The sequence below is a fragment of the Lethenteron reissneri genome, chromosome 14 (genome assembly GCF_015708825.2).
Source record: "Lethenteron reissneri isolate LAM-NWPU_2019-01 chromosome 14, ASM1570882v1, whole genome shotgun sequence".
Lineage (NCBI taxonomy): Eukaryota > Metazoa > Chordata > Hyperoartia > Petromyzontiformes > Petromyzontidae > Lethenteron > Lethenteron reissneri.
This window is the reverse complement of record NC_083792.1, coordinates 5,096,234-5,116,186: the sequence shown is the minus strand read 5'-3', so window position 1 is coordinate 5,116,186 and position 19,953 is coordinate 5,096,234. Positions and strand designations below refer to the sequence as shown.

The following is a 19,953-nucleotide window of genomic DNA, read 5'->3' as shown; positions in this document are numbered from 1 at the left end:
CGCACCAACCTATTGTGGTTAAATAGGTTGTTTTTATTGTGATACCGTACACATGAGACAATATAACAATACAAATAAGATGTTACATTTGTTTTTACAAAACATATGGATTCTTGAGTTGAATCATGCGCCTTGAATTGTGACACTTCAACGAATCACTGTGGGTGGACTGAGTTGTAGAAGGTTAATAATAATTAACAGACTTCTAAACAATGGGATTTCTCATGGCAATTGGAATTGATGATGCCTTTGTTTAAGCTTTGGAAATAAAAATGAGAAGAGATGTAAAATATATTATAGATAAACAGCAAATTTCGATCAAATCAGACGTGGCCTGCTCGCTTGGGTCTCGATCATGACGTTGATATCAGGGATAGACAAAGAAGTGAACAGTCAAAGGCCCAAGACCACGCACAAAATCACTGTAAATGCGCCCAATATTGTCAGATCTATGAAGCTGAGCACGGTGGTACATGGCTGGTACAGTCCTCGGATAGGTGACCAATAGGGATTATGAGGTAGCCAGAGGATATCAATGCTGAGTGGGTTATCCAGTTTCCTTGCACGAGCACCCGTTAAAGGTAAAAAGATAAAGCAGCCCGGCAAGGACTTGATCACGCCACTGCTCGTGCAAAGGCCTCCACTTGACGCAGCTCTAGAGAGCTACTCGTCCACGCTTGTGAGACAATTTGGAAGAGTTTTGACTTTTAACTTTCGTGACTGCGGGAATTCATATTCTTTGGCTCTTCCGGTAAAGTCACGTAGATAGAAAAAATTAAAGTAAATAAACTAAAAACTACGACGTTTCGATGACGCTCGCTTGTTGTTGTGATCGAAACGTCGTAGTTTTTATTTTGTTTACTTTTATTTTTTCTATCTACGTGACATTACCGAAAGAACCAAAGAAAATTGGAAGAGGTAGGAGTACCCACATTTACTCCGACACACTTGACCTGCCGATTGGCTGACTGCGGTGAACCAATGTATACTGCTGGGTGGGCAGCCGTGCGGGTGGGAGGATGGTTAAGCAAATTGCACCATCGGTTCAACTGCAGCGGTGGGAAAACCAAGTGGCCACCATATCGGTGTGCTAACCATCACACCACGGCAGCATCCCTCAGTATCGCAGTTGGCCAAATACTCCAAGGCAAGACGCTCCCACAGAAAAAAAGGATATATAGTCTGGAAACGTGTCTTTCCTGGGTAAATAACTGGCATGATGAGACTCTTCCTTACATCGGTAATATTGCAGGAAGTAAACACTGCAATTGATGAGACACAACATGCATGCTGTTATGTTCGGTTGGTTTCTGGGGGAGGAAGCGTGCACATTTATTTAAAATTGTAATATGTTGGTAAGGTTAAGGAAATTAGGAAATACAACTATGTCACTATACTTGGCAAAATATGATCTTACACTTTACCCAAATAAAATATGTCCCTTCGCGAGATCTAAACAAACCGAAGTATGTACATTTCAATTATCAGTAGGCCGATTGCAATTAGGGAAAATAATATTACGAAGTATTCATATGATTTATTGCTTTAAAAAGTTGATCACATTCATTAAACCATTTAGTCAGAGTCTGCTGCACCGAAACTGTTCAAGCAAAGCGACGATAACATTTCTTTGTCGGGTCGCTGCGAATGTTGTCCATTTAAATCGTTGCGATTATTGGGGCCCCTTTTCAGTTTGTTATTCAATGTTGCTTCGGTGTGTGCGGGTGCGACATGAGTCCGTGATTATTGGGTGAGGCGGCACATGCCACCGCCCAGGGAAGGAAATGGGTAAAGGCCCTGACACTTCAAGTGCAAATTTATACCATTTTGTAACGGAGCAAAAGCACCAACTTCTTGTCCCCCTATGGCCCTCGATGACCTGGTCATGACCCCGTGCATAGTTAACTTAAAGCACAGCTGTGAAAATTTGAATGTAATGAAATATGCAATTAAGTCACTCTGTGCGGTGTCTGGTGAAGGGAGCGATGGCACGGGGATTCGTGCATTTGTGCCATGAAGCCATTATGACTTGAGTTAAATTCCCGGCCATGACTGACATGGGTGCCGAGTGATATCAGAAGCGATCCTAGACACCCCCTGCCCCTACCCCCATCCCGCCCAATCCCTACCACCAATAAGTTTGACAAGTACGGTTTATAACTTAGAATTTACATTTAGCATGGGTAGAGTGGTGGTTCAGTGATTAACGTACTGCACTATGAACCCAGAGGTCTGAGTTATATTATCGGCCGCGCCTAACATCATTGATGATGTCTGAACTATGCCTGCGCCCACCCCCCCTTTCACCAACCTGTATTGCCCATTATGAGGAAGTATGGTCCAACCAAGCCCCCTTACTAAAACAGTGGAAGGATGCATTCATCCAGCAGTGGACCGACAGAGCCGTGAATGTGTTCATATTTGTGACGTATGTAATAATTTACGAGACAATTAAAATCAACTGTTTTAACAGACATGCCTTACTGAATTGACTCCTCATTCGAATGCGCGTACCGTTCTGCATCCAATTAATTTTTGACATTTTAAACATGGTGGTTTGATTTTAAGAGATTACAAATTTGAATGTAGCATTAGCCCATTGTTTCAGCTGTGATTGGCCTTTGGATTAAGAACCCTGGCTTCACAATCATGAAAAGTGCTATCATTATAGATCGTCTCACTATTTCTCAATAGAAGGATATTGGCAATGCTACCGGTATTATAAATATTGGCCATTAATTCTCAACTGCTGATAAAAATATTTTGTCCTTTAAAGATTTCATTGCAGTCTCATTGCTGATGACATATATTTTTGATGCACCAGATTAAAAGGTGTTGAATCTGACGAATATGTCAACTGTTGCGGTGACAATTTTTACGGGTATTTAGAAGTAAAGAAATTCCAGCCATTCACAATTCTAAATGAATGAAGGCTTCCCCATGCAATTGGCAGTGCGGAATGCTGAAGTGGGGGAGGGCAGGACTGGCTCAGATATAATATAATTTCCCACTGATGTTAGCAATGGCTGGGCATTTAACTGAGTTCACCAGGTTCATAGCAAAGCACACTAGCCACTGTACCACTACTCCACCCGTTTACTGTCATTATGGGGTCACAATACTCTAATCTTGCTTGTGCATCGTGTACCCTTGCCATTAAGCTATACACTGCAGTTTTATACTCGCATTGCTTATACTGTAAGGGAAAAAAACAAATTATTGGTAGTTGATAGCATTATGGGTTATGAAATAGACAGAAGTCTATCTTTGCACATAATAATCCATATTTTTATAGTCCATCAGCCAGTGGTCCTGACAGATCAATATTTCATGACAGAAATTATTTAAGCAGGCATACTCTAGAATAGTTTTGACCTTCCGAGCTTTTGTTTGCAATCAGGCCCATTAAAGCAATGCTCTTGCGAGATGCTATTGGTTGGAACTATCCGTTTCATATCTGTGCCTCACAAACACCAGAAAATAACACTTTCAAAACTCATGACCGACAGAGAATGGAGAGGCATTCGCCTATCAGCGGATTGACAAAAGGCTGTAAAAAAAAACATTACGGTAAAATAAAAATAAATGTAAATGGTGTTTATTTATGTTAATTTAGGGTAGTGTTCTTCATTGCGGCCCCAGACAATACACACATGTGAAAATAACCTCCATCGTGCTGTCAACCCCCAATGGTTTCAAATGTGTGGCGGCCCTCACACTGATGATGTCTTATCGGTGAAAGTGGCTCCCGTCTGAACATTAGGGAATAACACTGATTTAGCGTAAGCAGGGCTGATAATAATATTTTTTTTCTTTTCGTTGCTGGTTTGAGCTTTTGAGTGTAGATTTGTCCTTCTGGAAATACAATGAGAAGTGAAGGAAATCTAGTTACACGAATTAATTGAATGCAGTCGGACCATGCCATACTTTTTGCCTACACCTTGCGCATTTCACTTGTGGAACTTCATGCAGTCTTAATTACGATGCCCACTAAACTACGCGCGTAATTTAAGCGCAGCCAAATGCACATCGGACTGGAAAGCTATCCTCGCATTTAATTTAAATTGGGTCTGCAGGCTCACGGCCACACATTTGGCGGGTTAACTGATTCATCGGAATGCCTGGAAGGGAAAAAGGTAAGGCCAGGAAACACTGCTCTGTTTGCAACCGAAATGTAAATTCATCAATTTTATGAGAATATTGCTAAATTGTTATGTTAACTCATTACGCATTCACCCTTTCTGTGTACTGTGTACCGCTTAAGAATGTGGTTTGCAAGAAGGTTAATGGGCCACTGAAGGTTGTGAAAGGTTATACGGTGTAATGCCATATGGATGCACTAAAATGAAGCAGACCTGCAGGGCTCCATGTAAGGACCTTGTATTTTAAATTGTGTCCAACACGTTAATTATTGATGCACATATTCAGTTGAGTATGTACTTTATAATGTCAAATCCTGAATATATTTCGGTGACCATTTTGCCGAAAGGTAATTTCAGGCTTCATAATGAATGGATGCCAAAACAAATCCAAGCTCATGTGTGTGTTTTTTGAGTCCGTGTGTTTATATTTGCTGTACAGTAATTATGTATTTGTTTAGTTAAATATATATAGAATGTACCAGGTTTCATATATGAGAATACCCTTTTGTAAACTGCATGTTTAAACTCCAACTATCTACATTGTGTTATTTGCACAATATCTGTAATAGTCTCAGTCAATAAGTATACATCAGATGGATAAGCAGCACACTATATTGATCATATTATAGATCCAGGCATGGCATTGCACACCTGTGATCCAGCCTTTGGCAGTAAGTGTTAATGGATGATGCAGATTTGTGAAACTGCAAAACATTCCGGGATATGGGGTGGCCAGATGTCAGTACAGAAAATGGTTTCATTAACCCATCTATGTTACCTTTGAGCATTCTCCCCTATTATATATTATTCTTTGGTTTATTTTGCTCACTCTTGATTTTCTTCCACAGGAAGCCGCTCATTCCACAGGTACCAGCTACTCGTTCTTCAGTAAAGAACCCTCAGTAAAAACATATATTGAGACTTGCTAAGGTTTTCCCTGGTCAACTGGTGTCACTTCATGGTTAACAATAAACCTCACATGCTAAATTGAGAATTTAGATGCTTTGACATGACTTGCCACATGTGGTAAACACATCCATGCAGGAACTGTATCCATATTCTTAGGTTGTTTCGGTAAAAGTGACGTAAGTAAAAAAATTTCATTAATAAAAGTAAAATCTAAATAAAATAAAAATCATGACTTTTCTGAAGCAAAACACAAGCTTCCGTCTTCCGGTGAAACCGTCACAGCACGATAGCTGTATCAAGTGAGGAACGTCGTGATTTTTATTTTATTTTACTTTTATTAATTTTAATTTTTTACCTACGTGACTTTACCGAAAAACCTAAGAATATGAATCCTTGCAGTCACGAAAGCTTCAAATCTAAACTGTATCCATCTTTGAACATTCGTGCGGCAGTATTTCTGCACATATAAAATAAAAACAACATAATCGGATAGAGTATTTGACACTGTAATCATTTATAGCCCCATAATAATTGAATGCCCTTTGCCACGTGATGGTCATTATAGTTATTTGCCTATACTTCACTGGGTTGGAGACAACCTGAGGGTAATTTACTCCACCAAAAGTTAATCAAGATAACTGGTATAGGTGTACTCTCTGCATACCACCTATAGTTGCAATTTCTGAGTTACAAAAGAACTGGAACATATCATGAGAAGAATATCTCTCAAAACTAGAAGAGGCGGGAGGAACTATACACACGTTAAACGCATTATCACGCAATTGAAAAAACGGCAAATTTTTTCAATGTCCAGGGAAGACTTACAACCAAGAGGTCGATCCTGGGAAAACCAGGACAGGTGGCAGACCTAAAACGACCACTGTTACATGCTGTTGCTGTTTTTGTAACATACAGCATAGTACTGGTGAAGCCACAAACCTGCTTTTTATGTACAGTATTATTATACAAGCCGGATAGGCGTCAGTCTGGTTTAATAAGCCCGGGGTATCAAAACAATGAATGCCAAGAATCTTAAGACAGCCTTAGTTTGACTGAGCCTGGGGCATGTGCACTGAGCCCTAATAAACTTTAACTTTTCTTGATATATTCACCGATGTAATAATCTAAAGCCCTTTGTCAATGCCACGACTGGCTGAACGTCTCCTCATGTCAAGTCAGTCATGGTTACTGGTCGACCACATTTAAGTGTAGGTTGGTGGATGGGGTATGTGTATATATGTTAAACTTCCTTCTCACCGTACGTACCCCAACTGTGCTAATTGGAGGTGTGGGGAAGGACAACAAACTCAACACAAAAGAAATTGAGTTTTCAATTTCAATGAGTTTTCAATCCAGGTGGGAACCCAGGATCAGTTTGGATATCACTCACGGCTGATGTTTGCTGTGGCCGCGAATCGAACTCAAGTTTCCCCGGTCAGAGTACCATGCGCTAACCACAATGCCACCGCTCTACCACTCTAGATCAGTCATTGTCCATCTCACGCAATAAGTGATCGCAAATTTTCAAGCTCATGCCAAGCATGTGTACTCCACGGCTGCATTGCTGGGTAACAGAAGTACCACGTGGTGCTGCTGGTAAAGATGTATATATTGCAGGTTTATTTGCATGTTAGCGATTTGGAGATGTTTCCAAACATCCCTGGTTAGCTTCGCAGTGACTCCAAGATACTGACACATTGTAAATGTCTATTCTGAGGTGTAATTGACTGGAAACTTCACTTACACGACCCTCCTTTGGCTCATTACTGTTTTGACCTTCCAAGTGAAATTTCTCAGCCTTCATTAAGCTTGCATTTTGTGAAAATATATTGCGACGAATGCTCTTAATAAGAAGTGCAGCTGCCTAATGGTTAATTAGCAAATGACCCGCAGTGTGAATTTACCCTTGGACATCATTAACAATAACAGATTATTAAAAAAATTACCCAGCGTTAAGAAAGGTGTTGACGTATCTGTGAAAGCTGACATGTCAATAAACGAGCTATCCACTGCTGGAAGAAGGCCACCCCAAGTCGTCCCCATCTGTCACGAATTTGCGTGCAACAATCTCTCTCGCATCTGTACACGAGCTGATTTCATCGCTCGATTCCAGCGGTGCATGTTTTCTAGAGTGTTTCCCTCCCTTGTCTGCTACTCTTTAGTGAGTCTTGACCACCGGCCACTATTGCTTCTCACCATGAAGTGTCATGCAGAAGCACACTTACATGTTTTAAGTCAATGTGACGCATCGAAATTTAACACGTAGGATAGCGTACGGAAAATGTGCTTTACACCCTCCTCCAACCAACACAGCCGATTAATACACATACTGGTGTGCTGCTGAAACAGTAATACATTGCCACGTTTGTTCACGTGACGATTTTATTAATTGGCTGTGTTGGGTGGAGGAGGGTGCACAACACACGTTTAACCTATTCGATTCGACCAACAAATATAGTATGCATCACAACGTATCTCGAGTGGGTATTTTCTCTAATCCACGTGTTCCTCTTGATGTCCCAATGTAATTCCAGGCAAGCATTTCTCAGTGCAGCATTACGCAGTTTGCAACTCTTGGTCCATTTTCTTTTTCATTGTTGATTTTTATGATCCTGCTCAAAGCCTATAACACACACTGATACAAATACCCGCCGATAAGTTATACAATCTCTTACATAATCGTGTTCGTAAGTCACAATTTAAGTTCACACGTGTATAATCTTCCACTTACATTCACCTAATTTTTTCTCTTAATATTCCAAGCAGTGCAAAAATATGAATTTGCATACAAGGCAAAAATTCTTATTCGTGCACGATTCGACTCTCCACATGTGCAATGTGTCTTTGCATTCATTTTTTGTCGTGGTTCGATCGATTCTAACCGATTCAATGCATCCATTCATCGATGAACACTCTGAATAATCAACTCTGCAGGCAGCACGTGACCCCTGCAAACACCAATTACGGCAATTCATCGGTTTACGTCGGGGATTGCGTCCGATATCGAAACGACGTAAATAAAACTGACGGACAGGGTAGGCGGCGGCGAATGCTGACTAGGACGACGAGAAAGGGACGTAAGCGTGGGTTTAAAACCGACGCAAATTTGGCAGTGGTAGAGGAATAACGAAGCGGCGACGTAGTTGCGAGACGACGTATAACGGGGCATTGGCTCCTCCCCTCGTGACCTTTTGACCCCCCCCCCTGAGTTGACATCACGTGGGGGGCGGGGGGAGGAGGAGTCGGGGGGCGGGGTAGGCGACTCAAGGAAGAAAAAAAGCAAAACAAAAGCGAAGCGTTAAATGTTACACACACACATATAGCTCCTTCAGAACGCTTTAACAAGTTCACCTCTTTATTTATGCACAGCTGGTTAAACGACGAGGACTAACGCGACAGGGTAAGACGAATACGCATCGAAGTGTCTTTACGTGATCGGATTGAGCCGTGTGCGAGTGACTTCACTTTAGCGACTAGTCACGTTCAACTTGTGATTGTTTGAACCGCAGCACATCTCTGCGTTGTGTGTGTATGTACACACGCATGAGTGTACGTTGTTAACGTGTTGTGTTATTGTGTATAACGCCCTTGTTGTTGTGTGCCTGTGTGTACGCTTGTACTGTGTAATGGTACACTGGGTAGAAACCCAAGAATCGCGTCACTGTACCAGTAAAATGTTTTAGAGGCACAGATGTCTTTGAATTCCACCAAATTGTTCAGCTTAACCTGTATTTAAATACGCCTCACTGCGTAAACGTTGACGTTAATGTGTTTCGTAATCGGGGTGAATCCCGCGAAAATGTGTATTTGTGTTTGTGTGTTTTTCTCACTTAGAACTTAAACTGTTTTCCTACTTGTGGAGCAATTTTCATTCACTGGATTACATTCCTGTTTTTGTTACAGTTGAAGTTAATGTAGTTTTGCACTCTCCTTAAATGTTGCAGACTTGCTGCCATCTTGTTACACCAGTTCAACTTTCAAACTTGTTGTTATCACGTACAATCGATATTGTTTGATGATGCCGTATTGTCTGTGATTCGACACAATCGTCAATATAAAATATTTAGCTGTGACGGTCTCACCTGAAGACGGAGACTTGTATTGCCTCCGAAACGTCGTGATTTATTATTTTATTTCTATAATTATTTTTTTCTTTTTTACCTACGCGACTTTACCGAAAGAAACACAAGAGTATGAATATAAAGATATTAGCCTTTTGCCACGTCCTAGGACGGAAGCTGTAAAGTTTACGAAAAAATTGAGCAGAGTATAATTGTATCTTGTGTACATTTAATGGCAGTGAATCATCCACAGAAGAATGTCATCAAACACTGCACTGCATTTCGCTGTAGCACTGTTTTAATGGCAGTGAATCTTGCACAAAACGATGTCATCCAACACTTCTAGATTTGAAGCTTTTGTGGCTGCAAGGATTCATACTCTTAGGTTTTATTATTTTATTTCTATTATTTTTATTTCTACCTACGTGCCTTTACCGAAAAAACCAAACACTTCATTTAATTTCACTGTAGCACTGTATTTAATTGACCTTCAATTAGCCTTTTGCCCGTCCTAGGACGGAAGATGTAATATTAAAGATGTACATTTACGTTTTCTTGTGATTGTACATTTTTATTAGGAATTGTTGCACGTAAATAAAAATTTCTTCACTTAAAAATAAATTTCGATTTAAAGCTTTCGTGACTGCAGGGATTCGTCTTCTTGGTCCTTTCAGTAAAGTCACGTAGAATGGAAATAATAAAATAATAAAAATAAAACATAATAAAATACAATTCTCACGACGTTTCGGCCACAACGCAAGCAGCCGTCCTCAGGTGAAGAACAGGTCTGTCGGAAAGACAGCGTCTGACAGACTTGTTCTTCACCTGAGGACGGTTGCTTGCGTTGTGGCTGAAACGTCGTAAGAATTGTATTTTATTATGTTTTATTATTTTATTATTTCCCTTATACGTGACTTTACCGAAAGAACCAAGAAGGTTAAAAAATGAAACCTCGGTATACGATATTTTGTGTGAATCTCTTGTACTGTACAGGGTGTTTAAAAAAAGATGGACCCAATTTCAAAGCAGTATATATCACGATGGCAATATGTTACAATTACACAAAACGTTACAGTTTAATGAGTTATCAAGTTTTACTAACCATTTTATAAATGCTCTATGTGCCCTCCACCTGCTGTACAGACAACATCGAGACGATACTTGAATTTGTCCCAAATGCCTCTCAAAGTGTCTTCTTTCACTGAAGTCACCGCTGCCGTGATTCTGTTTTTAAGGGCATCCAGATTAGTCGCTAATGGTGGCACAAACACACGGTCTTTGACCGTGGGTCAAAGACCGTGTGGGTGTGATGTCTGGGGGTGATCTTGGGGGCCAAGAGTGTAGCGCCAAGTCTTGGGGTCCCGTGCGACCTATCCAACGTTGAGGCAGTGTGGCTTGCGAATGACTGAGACTAAAAACTGTTTGTGCGCTGGGAGAGGCATCGAGCGGTAATCATTTTAAACGCTATGCCCTGCCCTCTCTATGCCCCACCCTCCTCTCTATGCCCCGCCCTTTCAAGTGGTAAGAGTTTCATTCATGGGCGGTTCGTGGTTGCAGAGATATAGCGATTTCAAATCGGGTCCATCTTTTTCAAACACGGTGTATTAATGGCAGTGATTCTTGCACAAAACTATGTCATAAAACACCTCACTTCATGTCACTGTAGCACTGCATTTAACTCACCTTAAATTAGTTCGAAATCACTGCTCTGATACTTTATTTTCTTCTGCTTTCGCTCGCTGGGGTTGTATGTATTCATATTGAATTCGATACAATGTCTGGAAAATCACGGAGAAATGTATATATAATAAAGACACCAAAGACACTTTGTCGCTGCGTATAATTATTTATTTGATTAACTTTCAATAAAGAAACTTCAAATGAAAGCGAATTTGCGTTTAAAAAAATATTTCCTCTCGACCTGCAGGAGTGAAAATCCACCCGCTCATGATTATTAATGAGGAGGGAGGTCCTCTTTTGCAGTGACGTCACGTGCGAATGTAGCACTGTGCTGCGTATATTTATTTTTGACCGTCACTTTCTGTAAAGAAACGTCATATTTGAAGCGACTTTGCGAAAAAAAATATCTTTCCACTCAACCTTCTTCTGCGTGAGTGTAAAAATCCACCCACCCATGATTATTTTATTATTAATGACGGGGGGTGTGGCATGTGGAGTGACGTCACGTGCGTTACACACATTTCTGGGCTATTATATATTAAAAATATAATGGGTGACGTTTAAAGCAATGGCCCTTCTTCATGGCCATGGCCTATTATGTATTTTTTCCTTTGATGAATTTGAGTTTTTTGTTAATTGTGCTTTTGTATCATTGCCAGCGCAGCAGCACCAAAGAATTCGCGTCTGTGATAGTAATTTAACATTTTTTACCCACAGTGAATTTTAAGAAATTCTCGTCGACCACTTAAAACATTAATTCAACTTAAAACACAGTTTTTCCCACTGGCATATTTATACTTTACACTTTAAAAATTTGTAAAAAAAAACTGCGGTGACTCGGTTTGGCATTCTTGAGTCTTGCTCCCTCGAATCTTCTGAAACGTGTTTTTGTTACTTCAACCACTCCGGTTCAAAATGTTTACCCCTTTTCTCATGTAAACTTTATTTACACTCGACACTTGTGTTTACGTCTCCTGTCCTATGCATTGTAAATCTGTTTTTTCAACCGTGGGGCAAATCTTTAAAATCCCACGTTTTACTGAAACTGATCATAACTAATCCCGGCGAGACTTGTGAAAGTGTTATTACTCGGGTTGCTAAAATCGTTTTGTTTTGCATTACTGTCAAGTGCATGAAAAACCCGTTCCCGGTTTACCGCACACATAGCAATGCCCAGCAATGAACAGTAATTGTATTTCCTTTATGCCAGAAATGAAATAAGCTGTTGTGGTGTAGTGGTTAGCACGTTTCACTCGGAATCAAGAGGTCGCCTGCTCAGTTCAATCTCCCGGTGCGGCAGTGGAAACAATTGGGCGATTTTCTAAATCCCCTTGCAGTCTAAATGGGTTTATATTATCTAGATAATTTTGCTGCTATACATTTTCACGTGATGTGTTACTTCGTTGAGCTATAATTTGTGGTTAGGTCGCTTCTGAAAAAATAAGCTAATAGCTAAGTGGGCCTAACCTGGTAGAACACAATAGATTCGTTTTATTATTACATATGTTTTATTCATTTGCTTACCTTTCCTGTACTCTGCACTCAATCGTGGTTTTGTATTGTTTGTTGTAACGTTCCGACCAGCCCCTCCTGGGCATCTGTGAAAAACAGCTTTATAGCTCATCGGATTCCTCCTACAGTATAAATACAGATTCTGATTCTGGGTGCACCGCAGTTAAGTCAATTAGCAGGTGGAATGTGGCGGGGTAAAGTGTAATTCGTACATCTTCCAAGACGTCTGGTCGTCGTGGAAGAGTAGACCAAATAACCTCGACAGCTTCCTCTACTCGAGGCCCTTCCGCTAGCAGTAGTATGAGTAAGCAATTGCAGGGCTGCACATTTTAACAACCAAGGCAAATGTACAACACGGTGACTTATGCCTAAGGCCTTGCGGTTTTTTCGTTCAGGACATACATAACCAATCAATGCATCAATTATAAATATCATTGCATTCATTACCAGTTGCCATTGGAAGCAAGTACTGATCCATAAGTTCAGGAATCGACTATTGGTTTTCGATTATCATTTAACAACTTTTTATTGCAAATTATTTGGGAATACTGACTTGGCAGTGGTGCACAAGCACAATTTAGAACAACTAATTTGTCAAGTAAAAATATTTAAAGATACATGCCAAAAAAAGGTGGAGTTTTTTTGGCAGACACATGCACAGGCTGTGTGTGTGCCAGGCTGTTTGACACAAAGTTTAAAACTTTTACTAAATGAAGAAATAGTTTATAAAATTGCCTTAAAGCATGTGAATATTGCATTCTAGTAACATCACTCTGACATATTTTAATATGCAGTGTGTCAGTGCTATGTGGTGAGCAGTAGAAGAGGGTATTACATAAAAAATAAATTGTTGTACTGTACTTCTATACTTGCATGCGGAGGCCCTCATCCAGCAGTTGATTGACAACAGGGCATGTAAAAGGTTTATGCAGTGATGTCACGGAGAGCGCTACGGCTGGGTGCCTGACCATGATTGCAAAGTCGATTCTCTTACGAAAGAAATGCTGCCTATTGTATGTTGTTTTCTCTTCATGGCAGTTTGTTTTATTGACGAATGTGTGCTTGTGCACCCACTGCCAATGCACTATCACCCAAAAACAATGTTCACTTTCTGTAAATGATGGGAACCTCGTTAGACAGAAGAGTATGTGTCGGCTGGGGACAATGGTGGCTTATACTGCGCTGATTATTCCAAATACGTGTCGACAGTTGTCTCACTGTCGCTGCTGCCTAAAATAATGACCACAATTTTTACTTTTTGGGTGGGTGGTCTATAGCCTGGCGGTGTGCAGTAAGGTACCCTATTACCACAATGCAGATGTCAATGACGAGAACTTGGACTCATACATATGTGAGACAGAGGTCGCAAACGGGTTTTGATTCCTTACCCGTACCCGGCCGCACCAGGGTCGAAAACGGGTACCCATACCCTACCCGATACCCGGCTATCCGTACCCGGCCGGGTATCGGGTAGGGTACGGGTACCCGATTGCGACCTCTGGGATGAAGCCATGTTGCAGGTGCGAGTGGGTTGATTCTAGGAACTTGAATTGTGAGAAGAGACAAGACGTTGGGAAATGAGTGACAAACGGTTACTCACCAGTGACTCACGGCCTACCCGTACCTGGCCGCACCAGGGTCACAAACGGATACCCGTACCCGGCCGGGTACGGGTAACCGGCTATCGGGTAGGGTACGGGTATCGGGTACCCGGTTGCGACCTCTGATGTGAGAGCACACCAGAAAGAGTCCGGATGAAAACTAAGCTTTTGCAACTACTGTAGTGCCATTGATAGCTCAAATGAGCTACACCAGCTAAATATATTAAAACACATTTATCTGCGAATTAGTATTGATCTATGAATTCAAATTTTTATTAATAATTAACTTATTAAACTGTATTTTACATATACGTTTTCCCTTGCATATCTGTGTGTTCCCCCCCCCCCCTTTAATATTGTTTTTTTCCCCTTTTTAGTTTTGTTCATATCGGGTAGGGTTATTTTATGTAAAGCGCTGTGAGGCCTTGTGTTAATAGTGGTGTGTAAAATCGAGTTTTGGTTAGCATCGACATCGTAATGGAACAATGAATAATTACAGTCCTTTGTCAATCCACTGCTGAATTGTTAGTCCACACACAGTGTCAGGCATGAGGTTGATTGACCATACTTCACCACACTGGTCGTTGCAGGTTTGTAAAGGGGGTTGGGGCTTACAACTGATGTTAGCCTTAGTCGGAAATTGAACTTAGGTAGCCGCGATCATAGTGTGGCATTCCTAGCCAATGCACCATTACTCCCCCAATTCAGCATTAAAGTGCCTTTAATGAAAACATGATTTTGTTTTGAATACTCAATAATGATTCAACCTTTCATTATCCAATTTCAGTGCATTTAATTCTGTCCTTTATAACCAGCTGAGAGCGTATTAAGACCAAAAGTATCTTTCAAGGGAGACCTGTGTTTACGACAGTACAGTATGTGTATACACTATTAAGTACATGGCCATGTCAGTGTTCTCTGTAGCCTCCAATACACCACAAAAAATGTTTCTAGAACTGCTTGGCAGTGCATTACACAGTGGAGTCTTCAAGGAGAGAATCCTTTTAAGAAGGGATGGATGAATTACTGTACTGTATTTTTTCTGGGTGGTTCATTTGGCCATGACATGGACATTACATCTTCATATTTGCTAAAAGTGTGTGTGTCATCTGTTGTGTAATGAAAAATTTGCCATTCTATATCTGCGAAGGAGGAGCGGTGGTCTCAGTGATTAATAGCTGTCGGTGATTAGTGATTAGAGTTTGAGTGATGTGGCGAGTGATATGTGCGCAGGTCCTGCTCCCGCCCCAACCTTCACTGTGCATTATGGTGAAGTATGATTGAGAGAACCACCATGATAGCATGGGAAGGTCTTCATTCAGCAGTGGATTGACAACGTTTGCAAGTCATTATCCCAGCATTGCAGCTGCTAAAAATCGTGTCTAATGGACATCATTATTCGTTGAACTTGTACGGAAACATTGCGGTCAAGTTAAGTACTGTATGCCATGCTATTGACTCTGACTTTAGTAGAGAGCAATATTGCATTTAAAATTTTTAATGCGTTTAAAACAAGTGTTCACTCATTCGTGCATTCTGTATGCTTCAGTATGTAGCACATTCATGTCATGGGTCAATTAATCCTTTATTTAACCATGCAGGAACTCACAGGGCAGACGTGGGAGAAACAATTTCCATTACAAATTTAACTGATAGAAAACTCAGATGTGTGACCCAGTTGTTTGTAATCTATTATCGTATTTTACTTGTGTCATTGTGTCAAAGTGACAATTATTTACCCAGGAAACCCCCCCTGAGCCTCAGGATCTTTTCTGGAGGGTCCTGTATTGGGATATTTGAATGCATTCTATTATAGAGTGTTTGGCTTCCTTTTGGAGGAAACTGGAATACCTGGAGAATACCTATGCATAAGAGGGGGTAATGCTCAGCACTACCATATCGCTGCCACCACCACAACCCAAGAGCCTACTGACTGCAATGTGATGAACTCGCAAATATTTGTGATACAGTGCCATATAGCGCTAGCCGGCCAGTTATAGAGGCAGTGTGGTTGATTAAAGGCTGTACGTCTGAGACAGATGGATTATGTAGTTGTGAAGATTATAATGCCTTTATTGGAATGTGTGAGATTGCATTGCACTTACATTAATGGGCTTTGCCATCTGATACTGCATAAAAAATATCCCTACATGAGATACGTCCGCTCTGGAGACCCTCACCGAAGGCCCTCCCATGGGAGGGTGGGGTACCCAATCCTGACCTTCCCCTGCGCCACGGACTGCTTTGGTTCAGCGCCGGGGACTGGTTTGGTTCAGCGCCACCTTCCCCGTAGTTGCACCGCCTCCCTTGCGCCACCAAGAGGAGAACTCCTTTTGCGCCTCCCCTAGCCCCACCCATCTTCGCTCCTCTTTCAGGGGCGGAATGGGATGCAAGTCCTTCTGTCCCCTGCCACTGTAGTCGGGCCCGGACTCGGAGTGAGCGTGGCCGTCTCCCCCCTCATCCCCCCCCTCCCTCTTACCTCTCTCCCTTTTCCTCTCTCTTCCTCTTCCCCTTTATCCCCAGATTGTTAAAAGGGGATTGCGGGTGGTCGTTTTTGGTGTGCTGTAGTTCTTGTTGCGGGTCGTCGTTGAAAAGAAATAGGGTCCGGCCTCGAGGGCTGCACCTCGGGAGTCCGTGGTTGACTCTATGTTTGGGCTCGGTTTTGGGCCTGGTCGTGTCTTTTTTGTTTTGTTCCCCCAAAATTTTGTTGGCTGGGTTGCCCTTTCCCTGTTTTTCCCCTTGTGTAGCAGCTTCTAAATCCCATTTGGTATATTATGGTTACCTCTTTTGGCCCCGGTCCACTCCTTGTAGCAATGCCAGATGTTATAGACCCGATCCTCCCCTCCCGACTTCTGACAGCTGTGTGACAATCCCTCCGGCAGTTGTTAAACTCAACATAATTTCCCTAAATGTTATTGGACTGAATCAACCCATTAAGGGACACCGCACCCTTTCATTCTTGAAGAAACACAAGGCTGATCTTGCGTTCCTTCAGGAAATGCACCTTTTCCAACCGGAAACCAATAAGCATGAAAGGGCTTGTGTAGGGTGTATATTCCACGCTGCATATACTTCTGGCAGCAGAGGTGTGGCAATTCCTGGTCAATAAAAAAAAATTCACCGGACTCGCTGGTGTTGGACTCCCAAGTTAAATGTTTTCCTCACAGGAAAATTACAGGGCAAAGAAATCACATTACTCAATGTGTTTAACACACCCCCATCAACTCTAAAACACTTTTCAGCAATAACGGCTCTGATTGACAAAAGAGTGGGGGAGGTCATTGTGGGAGGGGACTAGAATCTGGTCTTGGACCATGCCCTCGATAAATCTAATACAACTATCTCAGACCAAAATGCTGCACAGAGACTTCTCTTGGCTGAAATAATATCTCAACACCAACTGGTCTACCCCTGGAGGACCCTGAACCCGACAATAAATTACTTGACCCATATCTCTAAGGTGTAGGACGCTGTCCAGAATTGATTACTTTCTCATTTCCAAACCACTTTTACCACAGCTCACGAAGGTTAAAATTCTGAACATGCAACTGTTTAACCATGCCCCAATAATAATTAATTCAACTCACTTTAGACCCCTACGAGGTGGCGAGTAACTTCTGGTCCCGAGATAGGCGGCTTCTGGACACGGAACACATGATTGAGGAGCTGAGGAAAGCAATGGATGAATTCATCCGGATTAACTCTACTTCTGATCCTCCCCCTCCCCCCAGATAATTTGGGATGCTCTAAGAGCGTTTATCCGGGAAAGACAACATGAGCTGGAGGGGAACCTTGTTTGCCTTCATGGGAAGTTTACATTTTCATAGTCCTCAGGGGTTTTAAAAGAAATAGATGGCACGAAAATGGGACAAGAAAGGCTGTTGAATGACCAAGCTAGCCTGTTATTAAAGAGTCAGGCTGCCCTTCCATGACCCTTCCCGCACCACCACTAGATTTCTGGCAAGGATGGTTAAATCCCAGCGGCATTGCTCTTACATCGCCTCTATTCGAAGTGGGAAGGACTCTCCAGTGATTAAGACCAAGAACATCAATGCGTGTTTTAAAGAGTTCTATGAATCCTTGTACACTTCGTAATCTCTATCCGGAGAGGATATGCATTCTTTCCTGGCCAAGATCACCTTCCCCAATTTGGGTTCAGACCTCATGAATTCCTCAATGCCATGGCCGCGTCACCGGCGGGGAAGGCGGCGAGGCCCGACAGGATACCACTGGAGCTTTATTGAAAATTAGGGGCCGCCTTTATATGTCAGTTGAGGGTAACGTTGGACACAGCCTTAAATTCAGGATTTCTTCCCTGGTCGATGAACGCAGCCAGGATTTTGGTTCTACATAAGCCAGGTACCCCGGTGCACTGGGTAATTATAGGCCCATCTCCCTTGGCAATGATCCTTGCAATGAGACTAGACAAGGTTTTGGCGAAGCCCAGACGGGGTTTGTCAAAAACAGAGATGCCGCAGACAATGTCAGGACTATGGTCAATGCGATGGTGATAGCCAGCAAGGACAACCTTGCCACTTACGCCGTCACCCTGGATGATGGGGAAAAGGCGTTTGATAGGGTCGAATGGGCCTTTTTGTTCCGGGTGATGGACAAATTGGGCTTTCTTCTCCCGTTCATTGATGTGTGCAGACTCCTGTATGCTGACCCTATGGTCTCCGTGGTTACAAACGGCTTAACATCTCTCAACTTTGCGCTAAGCAGAGGTACAAGGCAGGGTGGGTTGCGCTCTCTCTGGCTGGAGAAGCCAGCAGTTGGCGGGACTAAGTTTCAGCACAGTAGAAAACAAAATTTTTCTTTATGCTGATGATGCCCTTATCAATCCCAACTATTTTGGCCCTGGTGAGGGAGTATGGGGGAGACTCGGGATCTAAAATAAACGTAGCTAAGTCAAAATGAATCCCCTATCACTGGTATCTCTCAAACCCCCAGAGGGTCTGTTGCCCTTTAAGTTGTCTCCATCCTATATCAAACATCTCAATGTTATGGTCCCTTCCTCACTGACAACGCATTTCGGGAAAAATGTCCCCCCCCACCTCAGGAGATTGGGGCCTCATTATTGGCATGGGCAGACGTCCCCCTCTTCCTCTATAAGAGGGCAAACCTGATCAAGATGCCGATTTTCCCCAAACTGTTGTACACTTAAGTATTATCCTTTCCGATATTCCAAGGCCCTTTAAGGTACTCCACTCCAGAATTGATATGTTCATTTGGAATCGTAAACTCTCGCGTGTATTGGCTACCCTTCTCCCACTCTACCGGTAAGGGAGAGTGGCTTAGCTCTCCTGGATTTACCGAAATACCATACGGCGATAAGCCTGCAGGTTCGGTCCTACGAAAGTTGGGATTGCTAAACGCTGAGAAGAGGAGTCTGTAAAACCGTGCTCCCTTATTGAGTTTGTCCTGGCCTCACCCAGAGATAGACCCCGAGAGATAAAACCGTTGTGGACGGTCTCCTCGATGCTGGGGACCTGCAGGGACAGGCATATCACCTTCCTGGTCCCTCTCCTCAGAAGAGCGTTGCTCTGGAGTAATCCGACTTTGAAAGTGGGGGGGGGGGGGGGGGGCAGGAGATAATGTGGGTCAGCAGGAGGGAGTCCAGCCTGGAAGTTGTGGGGGATCTTCTGCCTAAGGAGGGGCGGGGTGTTGTCCTTTAGTCAGATGCAGGCTAAGTTTAATATCCCTCCGCTCCCATTTCTTTAGATACTTACAAATCAGAGACGCCATTGTGAAAGACCGTGGTAAGAACCTGAGCGAACAATTTCACCCAATCATAAATTGGCTAGAAATACCAAAGGCCAAATATAGAATTGTACATGCCTATCGCCTGTGCCATAACCTTCTAGCCCAAGCAGGGATTGAGCACATAAGCCACAAGCTTAAAGGGAAGGATCGAGAGTTTGAGACCAGATGGTCCCCGGTCCTATGGAGCCTGACGGACGGCGAAGGTGCCCAAACCAGACCAGTCACTCGGAAACTTTTAAGTTATTTCGCCCTGCAGAAATGGACATAAATCTGGCGGGCCCCTCA

General features: G+C 42.5%; 1 protein-coding gene across 4 annotated transcripts in view; it reads left to right on the top strand.

The window, feature by feature from the left end:
- The first annotated feature begins 8,315 nt into the window (after positions 1–8,315).
- Positions 8,316–19,953, top strand: part of LOC133342293 (BTB/POZ domain-containing protein 3-like) — a 43,409-nt gene continuing 31,771 nt past the window's right edge. For all 4 annotated transcript variants that reach the window (XR_009755111.1, XM_061551367.1, XM_061551368.1 and 1 more), the window contains exon 1: positions 8,316–8,451. The gene's annotated coding sequence lies outside the window, so the exon portion shown is untranslated. The remainder of the gene's footprint in view (positions 8,452–19,953) is intronic.